The sequence below is a fragment of the Ictalurus punctatus genome, chromosome 13 (assembly GCF_001660625.3).
Source record: "Ictalurus punctatus breed USDA103 chromosome 13, Coco_2.0, whole genome shotgun sequence".
Lineage (NCBI taxonomy): Eukaryota > Metazoa > Chordata > Actinopteri > Siluriformes > Ictaluridae > Ictalurus > Ictalurus punctatus.
This window is the reverse complement of record NC_030428.2, coordinates 2348029-2365166: the sequence shown is the minus strand read 5'-3', so window position 1 is coordinate 2365166 and position 17138 is coordinate 2348029. Positions and strand designations below refer to the sequence as shown.

General features: G+C 40.5%; 3 non-coding genes across 3 annotated transcripts; all 3 read right to left on the bottom strand.

Moving 5' to 3' along the window:
- Positions 1-4825: 4825 nt before the first annotated feature.
- Positions 4826-4907, bottom strand: trnas-gcu (transfer RNA serine (anticodon GCU)). Its single transcript has one exon. It is a non-coding gene; the product is annotated as a tRNA-Ser (tRNA).
- Positions 4908-6278: 1371 nt separating this feature from the next.
- Positions 6279-6360, bottom strand: trnas-gcu (transfer RNA serine (anticodon GCU)). The gene has a single exon. It is a non-coding gene; the product is annotated as a tRNA-Ser (tRNA).
- Positions 6361-7033: 673 nt separating this feature from the next.
- Positions 7034-7115, bottom strand: trnas-gcu (transfer RNA serine (anticodon GCU)). Its single transcript has one exon. It is a non-coding gene; the product is annotated as a tRNA-Ser (tRNA).
- Between the last annotated feature and the right edge of the window lie 10023 nt (positions 7116-17138).

Below are 17138 nucleotides of genomic sequence, written 5' to 3'. Positions count from 1 at the left end.
ACTGAACTCTTGTCAACAAAGGCAAGTGAAACTGAGGACAAACTAAGCTCAAGGGAATTTAAATGGGGATTTATTTACCTTCGCATTTTATTATTTTTGTTTTTTTTTCATAACTGTTTTGTATATATGTATGTACCAGCCCATGCGTGTTTAATACATTTTATGCAAATTGTCATTCTGGTGTGGTATTCTTTTTATTGACCTTCAATTCCCAGGCTCTTAACAATTTAGCATCTTCTGATTCTGGTCCAAATTCATATTACTGATAACCTCTAAGACTACTTTAGACTACTACACCTATGTACATTCTTACTGCCTCGTAATAAGGGTTACATAAAGTGGCGAGCCAGCCAGGAGCCAGAGACATTGAATATCAATATTGAAAGTATATGCAAAATTGACTTCATACGGAAGTCAGGTGTTAAAATTCCAAATGCAGTGATCGTTAGTGGGGTAACCCAGGTAGCGGATCAGGATGAGCAAATTGTTGACTTCTTTAAGAAGTATGGTTCCATTGGAAGAGCCCTTTCCGTTGATGATTCCAAATCCGAATTTTACCAAAACCTGATCATTGAGTTTTCGAGCAGTTCAGCTTTAGAGGACTTGGAGCCACTTTTGCCATACACATACACAGTGCAGGGTGATCTATGTGCTAAATACGGTGTAAAAGCATTAAGCAGTGTGTACACTACTCAGATTGGCAGTAACGTTACAAAAACATACCTAACTGAGTTAAAGGGCTTAGCCAAGCTAAGTGGCAAAGACTATGGGGAGGTGTTGAAAGAGATGATGTCTCAGATTGGTGAAGATATTGACGCTATGAAACCCGTAGTTACAGAAGTCTCCCCTTCACATGTTGAGACCCCAGTTGTGACACTTCAACCTCCTACCCCTGCAGATCAACAGCCCCTTGTCTCACTCTTTGATGCCCTTCTGGAAAGCAATTGCTTAAGTGCCACTGATTCAGTCCTGTTCACTAATGGAGGGAAAGCCCCATCCCTTTCAGTGAGCGACATAAACCCAGCAGAAATACAGAAGGTGGTGGTTGAGCATATTGTAAGGAGGGAAGATGTTAGGCAATCTCCAGTGAGGCTTCGTTCCTTTTCTGGAAAGATTCCCAGACCCAGTAATGAAGCTGATTACGACACTTGGCGCTCACACATCGAACTGCTTTTAAATGATCCCAGCATGTCCCATCTCCAGATCTCAAGAAGAATTCTTGAATGTCTACTTTCAACTGCAGCTGATATGGTCAAAAGGCTACGGCCTGAATCACCAACCCACCACTTACCTGCAGCTCTTGGACTCAGCCTTTGGTACTGTTGAGGATGGGGAGGAACTTTTTGCCCAGTTTATGAACACCCTTCAGGATCCGGGTGAGAAGCCCTCCACTTCATCGATTGCAATTAGCATTAAACCTAGCTCTGAGAAGGGGTGGGGTTGCATCTGACGAGGTGGATAAATACCTACTCAAACAGTTCTGTAGGGGGTGCTGGGACAATTCTTTGCTCTCTGGCCTGCAACTTGAGCAGAAGAAAAGCAACCCCCCTACATTTGCCGACCTCTTGGTGTTACTAAGAACAGAAGAAGACAGACAGCTAGCAAAAGCTAGTCGCATGAAAAAACACATGGGGCCTGTGTAGAGTCAAAAGAGAAGTCAGAGGTCAGTCTCAGTGTTATCGAGGATCTTAGGAGGCAAGTAGCCAGTCTGCAAAGCCAATTAACCTCTTTTATGACACAGAAAAAGGTGAAGGGGGCTGATAACAGGGGAGCAGCAGGGAAAAGTCCGGGCAAAGTACCAAAACTAGACAGTGCTAACACAAACATGTTAAAACAGACACACAAAAAAAAGAAGACTAACAGACCCAGGCCTTGGTACTGCTTTAACTGTGGGGAAGATGGGCACATTGCCCCATTTTGCACAGACAGGGCAAACCCTGCTTTAGTAGCTGAAAAGAGAAAACAGTTAGAGGAGAAGCAGCACAGGTGGGAAACACAAAGCGGTCTCAACTTACCTTTAAACGACTAACAGTTCCTGTTGTGAGACAAACAGGGGCTGAAGAGAGTGGATTGGCACCAAGAGTACAGCTAAAGTCAACATAAAAGGTGAAGAAGTCAACTGCCTATTTGATACGGGTTCACAAGTAACAACAGTTCCCTGGTCATTTTATGAATAGCACTTTTCAGAGCAGGAGATTAAACCACTGCATGATCTCTTGGAGGTGGAGGGAGCGAATGGACAGTCTGTACCCTACTTAGGTTACATAGAAATTACTGTAACTTTTCCAAAAGCATCAATGGATGTAAATACATTCGCTTTGGTTGTTCCTGATATCCGAGCCACATCACAGTTTCTTGTGCTTATAGGCACCAATACCCTTGATGTATTGTATGACATGTACTCCGAAGCCGGACTGACACACCATCAACCCATCCCACATGGCTATAGAGCAGTTCTTAAATGTCTTGAGCTCAGACAGAAGCAGACCAACAACAGTCACCACGGTGTAGTGACATTGCAAGGCAGAAACTCTGAAGTCATTCCAGCTGGTGAAACTGTAGTGGTTGAAACTGTAGTGGTCTGCACCATGCACGCTTCCTGTTCAGAACGCGTTATTGAGCAGCCATCTTTACCCACGTTGCCAGGCGGCTTGCTAGTAACAGCTAGCTTAGTCGACATTCCCCAGCAGCGGCCATATAGGCTACCAGTTGTCATCAGTAATGAGTCTGACCATGATCTAGTCATTCCTGCTAAGTGTGCGATTGCAGAGATAAGTGCTTATCAGAGCATCTTGTTACAGGAGCACAGTGTAGTAAAACAATCAGAACTCCTTCCAAAGTCACCAGAGGCTCAGTCAAACACAAAGCATGACCTAAACTTCAATTTTGATGAGTCCCCAATTCCATCTGAATGGAAAGAACGTATCACTCAGCAGCTCAACAACATGCCCGATGTGTTTGCGCAACATGACCTGGATTTTGGCCGAACCAATAAAGTAGCACACAACATAAAACTCTCAGATGAAACTCCTTTTAAACAGCGTGCTCGACCAATACACCCACAAGACATTGAAGCTGTTTGAAAACACATTCAGGAGCTTCTTGATGCAGGAGTTATCAGAAAGTCAGAGTCACCGTTCTCGTCACCGATAGTGGTGGTCAGAAAAAAGAATGGCCAGGTTCGGTTGTGCATAGACTACAGGCGTCTGAATCTTCAGACCATAAAGGATGCATACTCTCGTCCAAAGCTGGAAGACACATTCTCAGTGCTCAGTGGTTCCCAGTGGTTCTCCGCCCTTGATTTAAAGTCTGGTTATTACCAAATCGAAATTGAGGAAACCAACAAACCAAAGACCGCTTTCATGTGTCCTCATGGGTTATGGGAATTTAAACGAATGCCGCAAGGAGTGACAAATGCGCCGAGTACATTTCAAAGATTAATGGAAAAGTGCATGGGGGACATGCATTTAAAGGACGTGCTAGTTTTTATCAACGACATGATTGTGTTCTCAAAGACTCTAGAGGAGCATGAAGCAAGGCTGATGAAGGTGCTCACACGCCTTAAAGAGGTCGGGTTGAAATTATCTCCTGAAAAGTGTGTCTTCTTCCAGACGTCAGTCAGTTATCTTGGCCATGTGGTTTCCAGGAATGGAGTCGAGACTGATCCGGAGAAGATCACTGCCCCTAGGACTTGGCCAGTCCCAAACAACCTGCAAGAGCTGAGATCTTTTCTTGGGTTTGCTGGGTACTACAGGAGGTTTGTTAAGGGCTACTCTAACATCGTGAAGCCCCTCCACAATCTAACCTCTGGTTAACCAGCTTCTCACAAGAAAATAAAGTCAGAAGAGAAAGACGGGCAGTACCACAACACAAAGGAGGTCTTTTGGAGTCGCTGGACACACGCTTGCCAGCAAGCATTTGACCTGGTTGTTCAGAGCCTTACCACCAAAATGCATTGATATACGGCTCAGGGTTGTGAAACACGTAGCCACAGCACTAGCTTTTCACGTTTGTCCACCCACTCTTGCACTGTCTCATGGACCTGCACAAAGCCTTTCGCTTGTAGGCCTTGTAAGTGTGAGACAGACTGCAACCAAGCCAGACGTTGTTGTAAAGTGGAGGCAAAATAACACACCTACGACGAGGGTGGGACTTGAACCCATGCATGCAGAGCTCAATGGATTAGCAGTCCATCGCCTTAATCTCTCAGTCACCTCATCCTGTGATGTTTTCTGAGATCCTCATAAATCAATTTTTTTCATAGCCTGATACACTTTAACAAACATGTGTTGTGAAGGTCAGACTTTGATTTGATCCCTCTTCGTCAAATAAGACAGGGGGCTCACTCACACCTGATTGTCATCCCGTAGACTGAAAACACCTGACCCTAATTTCACCTTCAAACTAACTGCTCACGCAGATGCCAATAATCTCTGCACCATGCACGCTTCCTGTTCAGAACGCGCTTAAGCAAGGTCTTTTCAAGAAAAACGGGATCCAAACGCAGACTGGCAGTCCATCAACTTAACCTATTGCTGACATAACTCACACATATGAAATGACATCCCAGACTGTGGAGAAAAAAAGAGGCTGTGGTGCACATTCTTCGCCATTGTCGTCTGGAAGGCGAAATGCGTTCTGCATTGAAGGACCTCCTGCGACGCAAGAGCGTGACAGCAGACGTGGCCAAAATGCATTGATATCTGGCTCAGGGTTGTGAAACACGTAGCCACAGCGCTAGCTTTTCATGTTTGTCCACCCACTCTTGCACTGTCTGCAACCAAGCCAGATGTTGTTGTAAAGTGGAGGCAAAATAACATGCCTACGACGAGGGTGGGACTCAAACCCACGCATGCAGAGCACAATGGATTAGCAGTCCATCGCCTTAACCTCTCAGCCACCTCATCCTATGACACTTTTTGAGATCCTCACAAATCAATTTTTTTCATAGCCTGATACACTTTAACAAACATGCGTTGTGAAGGTCAGACTTTGATTTGATCCCTCTTCGTCAAATAAGACAGGGGGCTCACTCACACCTGATTGTCATCCCGTAGACTGAAAACACCTGACCCTAATTTCACCTTCAAACTAACTGCTCACGCAAATGCCAATAATCTCTGCACCATGCACGTTTCCTGTTCAGAATGCGCTTAAGTAAGGTCTTTTCAAGAAAAACGGGATCCAAACCCAGACTGTGCACAGCAGACTGGCAGTCCATCAACTTAACCTATTGCTGACATAACTAACACATATGAAATGACATCCCAGTCTGTGGAGAAAAATAGAGGCTGACCTAACTCGCACATATGAAATTACATCCCAGTCTGTGGAGAAAAATAGTGGCTGCGGTGCACGTTCTTCGCCATTGTCGTATGGACTGCGAAATGCGTTCCGCGTTGAAGGACCTCCTGCGACGCAAGAGCCTGACAGCAGATGTGGCCAAAATGCATTGATATACGGCTCAGGGTTGTGAAACATGTAGCCACAGCGCTAGCTTTTCACGTTTGTCCACCCACTCTTGCACTGTCTCATGGACCTGCACAAAGCCTTTCGCTTGTAGGCCTTGTAAGTGTGAGACAGACTGCAACCAAGCCAGACGTTGTTGTAAAGTGGAGGCAAAATAACACACCTACGACGAGGGTGGGACTCGAACCCACGCGTGCAGAGCAAAATGGATTAGCAGTCCATCGCCTTAAACTCTCGGCCACCTCAGGCTGCGATGCTTGCTGAGATCCTCACAAATCAATTTTTTTTATAGCCTGATACACTTTAACAAATGTGTTCAGAATGCGCATAAGTAAGGTCTTTTCAAGAAAAACGGGATCCAAACCCAGACTGCGCACAGCAGACTGGCAGTCCATCAACTTAACCTATTGCTGACATAACTAACACATATGAAATGACATCCCAGTCTGTGGAGAAAATTAGAGGCTGACCTAACTCGCACATATGAAATTACATCCCAGTCTGTGGAGAAAAATAGTGGCTGCGGTGCACGTTCTTCGCCATTGTCGTCTGGACTGCGAAATGCGTTCTGCGTTGAAGGACCTCCTGCGACGCAAGAGCCTGACAGCAGATGTGGCCAAAATGCATTGATATACGGCTCAGGGTTGTGAAACATGTAGCCACAGCGCTAGCTTTTCACGTTTGTCCACCCACTCTTGCACTGTCTCATGGACCTGCACAAAGCCTTTCGCTTGTAGGCCTTATAAGTGTGAGACAGACTGCAACCAAGCCAGACGTTGTTGTAAAGTGGAGGCAAAATAACACGCCTACGACGAGGGTGGGACACGAACCCACGCGTGCAGAGCACAATGGATTAGCAGTCCATCGCCTTAACCTCTCAGCCACCTCATCCTATGACACTTTTTGAGATCCTCACAAATCAATTTTTTTCATAGCCTGATACACTTTAACAAACATGTGTTGTGAAGGTCAGACTTTGATTTGATCCCTCTTCGTCAAATAAGACAGGGGGCTCACTCACACCTGATTGTCATCCCGTAGACTGAAAACACCTGACCCTAATTTCACCTTCAAACTAACTGCTCACGCAAATGCCAATAATCTCTGCACCATGCACGTTTCCTGTTCAGAATGCGCTTAAGTAAGGTCTTTTCAAGAAAAACGGGATCCAAACCCAGACTGTGCACAGCAGACTGGCAGTCCATCAACTTAACCTATTGCTGACATAACTAACACATATGAAATGACATCCCAGTCTGTGGAGAAAAATAGAGGCTGCGGTGCACGTTCTTCGCCATTGTCGTCTGGACTGCGAAATGCGTTCTGCGTTGAAGGACCTCCAGCGACTCAAGAGCCTGACAGCAGATGTGGCCAAAATGCATTGATATACGGCTCAGGGTTGTGAAACACGTAGCCACAGCGCTAGCTTTTCACGTTTATCCACCCACTCTTGCACTGTCTCATGGACCTGCACAAAGCCTTTCGCTTGTAGGCCTTGTAAGTGTGAGACAGACTGCAACCAAGCCAGACGTTGTTGTAAAGTGGAGGCAAAATAACACACCTACGACGAGGGTGGGACTCGAACCCACGCGTGCAGAGCACAATGGATTAGCAGTCCATCGCCTTAACCTCTCAGCCACCTCATCCTATGACACTTTTTGAGATCCTCACAAATCAATTTGCTCACACCTGATTGTCATCCCGTAGACTGAAAACACCTGACCCTAATTTCACCTTCAAACTAACTGCTCACGCAGATGCCAATAATCTCTGCACCATGCACGCTTCCTGTTCAGAACACGCTTAAGCAAGGTCTTTTCAAGAAAAACGGGATCCAAACCCAGACTGTGCACAGCAGACTGGCAGTCCATCAACTTAACCTATTGCTGACATAATTCACACATATGAAATGACATCCCAGTCTGTGGAGAAAAAAAGAGGCTGTGGTGCACATTCTTCGCCATTGTCGTCTGGACTGCGAAATGCGTTCTGTGTTGACGGACCTCCAGCGACGCAAGAGCCTGACAGCAGACGAGGCTTTTTAAATTACAAGTTTTTAAAAATTACATTAAAAACATATTACTGCATAAATACTTTTTCACATTAAAATACATCAGAATGTACATTATTTTTTAACATTAAATGCTAACTTTTTAAACATTTATTATTTACATCCATTGTAATATCAGTTTAAAACACAGTCAATCCTTAAAAAAATAAATAACACTTATATTCCTAATATGATAAAATTACGCTTGTTGTCCTGGCACTTTCCATTGTAAATTTTTAAACACCTTACATACGTCTGGCGTAAAAACCTTATAAAATTCATCCATTTTATCTTCTTATTTAAAATAGAAAAACAAACATTCTATATATTTTTCCACTTTTCTTTTAAAAACACGCTCTACATCCATTACAATTTTTTCTCTTTTTGCAACAACTCTTCTCTCCCATATTGCACTTTTTAAGAACATCACAAGCAGTTTGATCAGTTTATTCTTTTTACACTTTTTATCCACTCCTAACATGACAACTTTATTCCATTCTGTGTCTTTCTAATTTTTTTCCCCTTTCAGATGTTCAATTACAAAAAAAGTAAAGTGGAAGCAAAGTAACACACCTGCGACAAGGGTGGGACTCAAACCCACATGTGCAGTGCACAATGGATTAGCAGTTCACTGACTTAATCTCATGGCCACAGTGGTTAAATGTTGGGCTAGAAATCTACTGGGTTTTCCTCATGCAGGTTCCAATCCTGCCAATTACATCTGAAATTTGGTTTGTGATTCCAGTGTTGGGGTAGCAATAGTGACAACAAACCTGACTGTATTCTTCACTGAAACATCATGTGTGTTAACTGCTATTAAAAGTTTACAGTTGTTAAATACCTTCTGTTGCACTGAGAATTCACCAATTGATTGAATGAAAGGCTTTTCATTCTCAGTGACCTGAATGACCTGCTGTTGTTCCTTTAAACGTTCAGGATCTGCCAAGACCTTAGATGGTTCGCATCCAAATCCACATCGAAATCCAAAGGGACAAAAGCTCTGATGATCGTTAAACAGTTCAAGTGAATAAAATAAAAAAAAAACAGTAGATAGAATAAATTACACCAAATACTTTTAGTTTAACTAAATCTTTATGAAGTGAAACAGTATTATGGTTTCAACATTTCATATTATTGATGTCACTGAAAGGTACCAAAGCTTGCAGAAAGTTACATTAAAACTGAATTATATGTGATACAATTGGGGTAACATCCAGAGATACATTGCACCAGTCACAGAAGACGGTAAAGTTAAATACACAGATGGTATCAAATACCTTGTCTTTATACAGTTTCTGCTGAGTAAAATTCAAATAACTTTTACAAATTGTTCCTCTTTTTTTATGAGCATTTTCCATACTGTCCCAACTTTTCCGAAATTTGGGTTGTACATTTCTGCATAAATATGACCTAAAATATCATCCGATTTTCAGACAAGTCCTAAACGTATATAAAGAGAACCCAATTAAACGAATGAGACAAAAAAAATTGGTCATTTCTTTTTAATGAAAATTATACACTATTAAATATCTGTGAGTGGCAAAAGTTGTGAACCTCTAGGATTAGCAGTTCATTTGAAGGTGAAATCAGGGTCAGGTTTTTCCAGTGAGCACCCTGTTTTATTTAAAGAGCAGGGATCTATCAGAGTCTGATCTTCACAACGCATGTCTGTGGAAGTGTATCATGGCATGAACAAAGGAGATTTCTGAGGGCCTCACAAAAAGAGTTCATCAGACTGGAAACTGTTACAAAACCATCTCTAAAGAGTTTGTACTCTACCAATCCACAGTCAGACATATTGCTACAAATTGAGGAAATTCAATACCCTCCCCAGAAGTGGTTGAGCACCAAAGATCACTCCAAGAGCAAGACTTGTGGAAGAATTGTCCACAATGTTACAAAGGAACCCAGGGTAACATCTAAACAACTAAGTGCCTCTCTCACATTGCCTAATGTTAATGTTCATTAATGTTCAGTATGGAAACACCATCAGGAGAGCACTGAACAACTATGGTGTGCATGGCAGGGTTACAAGGAGAAAGCCGCTGCTCTCCAAAAAGAACATTGCTGCCCCTCTGCAGTTTGCTAAACAATCATATGGACAAGCCAGAAGGCTTATGGAAAAAATGTTTTGTGGACGGATGAGACCAAAATAGAACTTTTTGGTTTAAATGAGAACTTTTATGTTTGGAGAATGGAAAATACTGCATTCCATCATAAGAACCTTGGGATACTCTGGCTCAGGTGGTAGAGCAGATTGTCCACTAATCGTCGGGTCAGTGTTTCGATTCACATGACTCCACATGCCGATGTGTCCTTGGGCTAGACACTGAACCCCAAGTTGCTCCTGATGGCAAGTTAGCGCCTTGCATGGCAGCTCTGCTACCATTGGTGTCTGTGTGTGACAGTGTAAAGTCCTTTGGAACCACTAAGGTTAAAAAAGTGCTATATAAGTGCAGACCATTTACCAACCTGATATCCAGTGGGAGGCAGCCTTGGCACAGCCACTGCAAATGCGTTTTTGGCCTTCAGCCTAGACTGTGGATCAGTTAATAGCAGCTGGTCTGAGAAATTTAGAGACTTGTGAGTAGAGTATTGACTCAGTAGATCAGAGATATAGATGGGAGACCTTTAAGAACTTTAAAACAAAAAGAGCTTTAAAAACAAAAAATCTTTAAACTTTCAGTTATCTTTCAGGAAGGATACCAACACGGGTGATCTGGTATCTTTTCTTGATGCCAGTGAGTAATCTTGCAGCTGCATTTTGTATGCTATTAACAAATGCCTTCATGATATCAAGATAATTGCAATAATCTAACTTAGATGAGATTAAGCCATGTATAACTTTTTCTAATTCTTGAAAAGAGAGGAATGGCTTGATTTTAGAGATTCTAAGTTGATTTTTGTCAACTTTTTTTTTTTTTTACAACAGAATTGATTTGCTGATAAAATCTAAGGTCACAGTTGAAAAAAAACGAGATTCCTCAGCTGTGGTCTGATATATTGTGCCAGTATTCCTAAATTATTTGATAGAATATTTGTAGATTTGAATGGGCCAAAGACAATGAGCTCTGATTTGTTTTCATTTAGTTGCAGAAAATTGGTAGCTAGTCTCAAGTCTTAATATCCTCAGAGCATACATTGAGGTGTTAAAGTAAGCACAAATCATTAGGTTTTAAAGGAAGATGGAGCGGTGTGTAATCAGTGTAAAAATGAAAAGAAATATTGTATTTTAAGATTGTTTCCCAATGTGAGTGTGTACAATGAAAAAAGGAGGGTCCTCAATATGAATCCTTTGTGGAAGGCCACAATTATAGTGGATACAGTAGTAGTGGATGAATAGATGCTACCAATGTTAACTGAGAAAGTCAGATGACTGAGGTAGGACCTAAACCATCTCAGAGCATTCTCCCACAGTCCAACCATGCGTTCAATGTGTGCAATGCGTGTATCATGATGTACCGTATCAAACGCAGTATTGAGATCTAACAGAAGTAGGAGGGTGCCGTTACTGGAATCAACAGCCAGTAGTAAGTCATTAGTCACATTTAATAAGTCAAACTCAGTGCTATGGGAGGCTTTAAAACCAGACTGGAATGTGTAAAAAAAATATTATTTCTCTTCAAATGTGACCATAATTGCGTAAGTACTATTTTTTTCCAGGACTTCTGAGAGAAAAGGTATTTAATTCAAATCGATAAAATTTTATGTATATAGTGCTTTTAACAATGGACATTTTCACAAAGCAGCTTTACAGTACTGTATATCAATTCAGGATATAAATTTTAAAATGATAAATGTATCCCAGAGGCGATGGTGGCGAGGAAAAACTCCCTGAGACGATATGAGGAAAAAACCTTGAGAGGAACTAGACTCAAAAGGGAACCCGTCCTTATCTGGGTGACACCAGATGTATTTGTTGATTTTTTTGTTTTTTGTCTATTTTGTTGAAGTTATCAACTGTTCACTGATGGAGATTTGAGTGCAAAACTGTTTGTGGCAAGTGTGAAACTTTAAGCAAGTGTTTATGGTGGCTACAACACCCAGGCCTATAGTCTCGAATGTCTCTATTAGGAGACAAGAAGGGATATCTTGAGGGGATTTATGTGGGAAATAACATCTTTTAAAAATGAAAGCGCAACAGGATGGAACTGGTTGAAAATTGCAGCGCATTCTGGGTCTGGTGCAAGATCACTGCAATTAGGCATGAAATGTAGCCTGATGTTCTCAGTTTTACTTATAAAAAGTGTTGAAAGTCCTTGCGGGTTTTAAGGTATGCCTCAATGTTCCTGACAGACAGGGGGTTTGATTACTGAGTTAATTGTACTAAACGGACTACAAAAGAAAGATAGACTGCAGTAAAGTTAGTTTCATAATCTGACAATAGGGGATTTCCTGTCAACAGCACACAATCTGCACTCCAAACTAATATTAGACTACATGGTGTGCATTTGTTATCAAAGGAAAATCAAGTTTAATCAAGTCCTGATTCGGAATGAGTTGAACGTTTTCTCAGAATATACTCCAAGGTCCGGTTCTCCGTCCACTGATTACATTAGGGACCTTCGTCAGCAAGTGTAGCAAAAAAGGAAAAAAAAAACTGTGAAAAGAGTGACAACTGCCTGCTTTCAGCAAGCTATGAATTGAAAGTATGAAGGTAATAAGGTTGCAGAACTTGTAGAACCTGATATAAGAACTTGTAGCATCAAACTTGTCCTTTTGTACAATAATTTTTGTAATTTGTATAGGTCAGGACATTGAGTTGGTTGACACATACAGATTCCTTGGTGTCTATGTCAACAACAAGCTGGACTGGAAGCTCAATTCAGAGGCTGTATACAAGAAAGGGATGAGCAGACTCTACTTTCTGAAGAAGCTCAGATCCTTTAATGTTTGTAGCAAGATGTTAGAGATCTTCATAAACCAACTTGTTCATTTTGTGTTTTCTGCTTTAGAGGAAAGAGATATTAAACCTTTAGAAAATCAGATTTCCCCAGGTCAGACTATAAAGATACATTGTTTGTGTTCCATTTTATGTGTTGTGTGCTCTGCTGCTGAGTTTTTTGTTTGTTTGTTTTGTTAGTTTAAAAAAAAATCCATCATCAGTGATTGAGGAAAATTCAAATGAAATTCAAATGCTATTTCTGATCATCTTTTCATTATTTGTGTTATAGCAACTCTTTAACGTGATATGATTTTCTTTATATCTTTTTCCCACCTCAGTTTTAGAATTAATGTCATGGCCCCCAAGATGATGGACCACTAGAGGGCACCCCTGTTCCCCATGTAGAACTTATTTCTGTGTTGTCTCCCCCCATTTTCTGTGTAACCTTACTCATGTGTTTCTTGTTTCCCTGATTGGTTACTGCTCTATTTAAGTTCTCTGTGTTTCTTCTTTAGTTTTTGGAGCATTAACTCATATCATGTTATGTTTGAGTTTCTGGTTTTCTAATGTTTGTTATGCTTGTGTTATTTTCACTATGTTTCTGATTATTTACCAATTTTGTTATTGCTTACTTTCTAGTTTATTTAGTTCTGATAATACTGGTTCCTAGTGTGTCTACTCCTCGTGTTTGTTCGTTAAGTCTGTTTCCTTGAGCCTGTTCCCAGTGTTGTCTTCAATAAAGGTCTGCATGTTTAACCACCTCTCTGAACTCTCCTCCATGACACTTAAATCCTAGCTGTTTTCTCACGTAAATGTTTACGTAATAATTCGCCTCTTTAAACTGACATGACTTATAAAAATAGAAAAGTCAAGATGCTTATTTGAAAGCTTGGGTAACAGTGCTGGGTGGACATATTGCGTTTGCTTGCAGTCTTTACAGTTGTGCCGAGCAGATTATGATTGGATCAATATCCAATAGTGGTACAATTAATATTCATTGAAGCTTGAGCTAAAAAATTATATCTCATTTGTCAATGTTAAACCAATAAGCTGAAAAGAACAAAAAAGTATGCATGGCAGGAAATATCACTGAACATGTGAAAACATTTCGATGTCAATTCACAAAATGTCTATATACAGTACAAATGACATTTTGACCATATATCCTTCAGAATCTGCATGTGACGATAGGTAACTGGCTGTGGAACAGGAATTGAAGACATTGTCTTCAAATGGTTCCAGTGAATGTCCCCTCTAACTGGATGGAAGACGGTGTTTGGACCCAGTTAACTTGGTAGTGTGTTTGAAGTTCTGAAGGAGCACAGTAATTAATTCCACCGGTTCTTGTCAGGAGCAGTCTACTTCTCTCTTTACCATGACCTTTCACCTTTCTCTCTTTACAATGACTTTGTAATGGCTATGTTGGATTGATTCCCAATCCTGGCTACTCAGACCAGTGAAGATGTTCATAAAACAGCACAAATTAAATGCCTTTATGGTGTGTACTGTTCAAACTATGTCATTCTAGTCAATTTACTATTACAATTTCACTGGTAGTTCATTTTTAGCATTTTGCTACAAACAGTATAAAAGAAATCATTAAGGTAAGTAAAATTCACCATGCTAACAGCCATGTATTCCAAAACAAAAACTCAGTGTAACCACAAAATATTCAATCCTAAACTTTGGTCAAAAGGCTGTAAGGAGAATAAAATATATCGTAATACAATTATAATCTGAAAGACAAACCGCTCTTATTTTAAATCTCACGTTTCATTTATGTTTAATTTTAATAAAAATATTCGGACACTGCCAGAACCTGCTAGAACTTTGTCGCTGATTGTCTTTAGTCGCAGTGGCACTAAATCAGCCAGTGGTAAGCACATCACATTCTAGACCACCAATGTCAACTCCTGAACAAAGGTTATCCTTTATGATGTGCCTTTGACAGCAAAATCGGGTCGAATATCATAGTCATTTTCTGTCCATGGACTATTTAAAGACTCATTAATTCACAGTTCCATTGCAAGGTCTTGCTGCTATTCCGTGGTATCTTGCTTCCTATTTCCTGTGTATGAGCCTGGCCTTGCATTCTGAATACTCTTTGAACTTCAACATCCAGCACATGAAGTCTAAAAGCCCTGTCGAGTCTCTGATGTTACATACAGAAACAAAAAGAGCTGTTACACACATATAGGCAATAAACAAAAGTATATGTGCCCTGCGATGGATTGGCACCCCGTCCAGTGTGTACAGTACCTTGTACGAAACGTGCCCTGGGATAGGCTCCAGGTTCCCCATGACCCTGTAGGATAAGTGGTATAGAAAATAATAATGATAGCGAGTCTTTATTAGTCACATATACATATGCACAGTGAAATTCTTTTCTTTGCATACCCCAGCATGTCAGGAAGCTCAGGTCAGAGTGCAGGGTCAGCCATGATACAGCGCCCCCTGGAGCAGTGAGGGTTAAGGGCCTTGCTCAAGGGCCCAACGGTGCCAGCTTGGCAGTGCTGGGGCTTGAACCCCCGATCTTCTGATCAGTAACCCAGAGCCTTAACCGCCAAGGATGGATGGATGGACAAAAGCATAATTATACAGTTCATTTATTGTCTGCTGATTGTCCAAGTAAAACCTGAGCATACTGATTGATTCGGATTTTCAGTGTGCGCCTAAAAAATGCGAAGAATGGCCTCACCTATGCATCATTACCATGTGTTTAACCAGTATGTTTAAACTTGTTTCACTTAACAAAGTATTTTTGGAATTGTATTCAATGAGAACAGCATCTCTATCCACTTTCTATTTCAGGGCAAGAGTCATCTTCAAAGCAAGATTTAAAATATTAAACAGCAAGCATAGCAATCTGTACTTACAGTACGTACACTTGGCTATGTGCACTCACACGTTTGCACAAATCAAACCAAACAAAGTTTTTCATACATTTGAGCAAAATATTACAAACTATGTATATATATTGAACACTTTTAATGAAATTGGATGAATATTGGTTATATCCTATTGGATATTCGCTTCAGTTTTTGTGTAATTTCATCAACACCAGTGCATTCTTCCTTTTTAAGAATGTACCATGTAATTATTTGGCCACACCTAATGTTGTTGCTATCTCTCTGATGGGTTTGTTTTGATTTTGTTGTTGTTGTTGATCTGCCTCCTTTTGAAGTATTTGGTCTGATTGTAAATCTTGTTTTACAATTTGCTGTCAAATGTTTGAGTGAAGTGTCAATAAAAACTTTAATTCCAAAACAGAAAACATCAAGTGAATGTATATAAGTATATAATTCATATAATAAAGAGCATACCGAGATAAATAAAGTCTAAACGGCCATAAATTAGAGGTAAGTGAACTAAAGTGAACAAAACCAGTGTGCTAGAGAGGCTACCATCAATGGAAAAAGATGTCAGGTGAGGTAGTGTGCTCTGGCCACTGGTTGGCGCCATTGTTACTCTTCTTATCTGTGAAGATCATCAGAAGTCCACTGGTGGGAAAGCACCTAGAAAGCAACTCACCACTAAGGTACTAAGATAAGGTAGCAGGAAGAAGCCTCACTGTTCCAGGCCTGGAACTCTGGCTTTTTGAGAGATGCTCCTTTATCAGAAGTCTGCTTGAACTGCTAATCCGTAAGCTGTCCTTCCAGCACCTGGTAGAAGGACTTCAAGACCAACCTGTCTTTCCAGAGCTCGGCCTTTAAAGTAAATGTTTCTGCTATGGGGCTTTTGATGGTGCTTTTTATATATACAACTGTTTTTGTAGTAGAAAGCCTTATTATAACATATTATAATGCATATTTTGTAAAAATCATCATGCTTATTAACACATGTATTCTTCACATATTAACCTCAGACATTAAGCATGCCTTAATGATCTTAATTTCAAACTTTGCTACATGCATTTAGTTAATGATGAGCAATACACACTTCTAGTAGTATAACTTACTCATTTGTCCCTGATTATTAACTCTTTACTTTCTGATGAGTTATTCCCTTCTTGATGCCTTAATTGCTGCACGTTCATGTCACCTTCATGGAATATGTCACTGAAGAATGAACCCCAATACCCCGAGTATACTTGTGGACATACTGCTATGGGAAATCAATTTTTGAGGTGGCAAAAGTAATTCTGCTTCATCACACCACCATGTCACTCAGTATTTCATAAACAGTGGGTTCTTTAAGAAAATATCAATTGTACAAGATATAAATCAGCTGGTAAGCTTAATTTTTATAGTAGAATGTACAACCCCAATTCTGAAAAAGTTGGGACGCTGTGTAAAATGTAAATAAATATAAATAAAAACAGAATGCAATGGTGTGCAAATCTCATAAACCCATATGTTATTTACAGTAGAACATAGAAAACATATCAAATGTTTAAACTGAGGAAAAAATAAGGTAATTTTGAATTTGATGGCGGCAACACGTCTCAAAAAAGTTGGGACGGGGACAACAAAAGGCTTAAAAAGTGTTACTAAATAATAGAGGAACAGCTGGAGGAACATTTTGCAACTAATTAGGATAATTGGCAACAGGTCAGTAACATAAGATACTGTAAGATACCCTTTTTATACCCAATCATGTTACTGACCTGTTGCCAATTATCCTCCAGCTGTTTCGTTGTACAGTGGTACATTTACTAAGTATAAACATTTGATATGTTTTCTATATACTATTGTGAATAATCTATGGGTTTATGAGATTTGCAAATCATTGCAT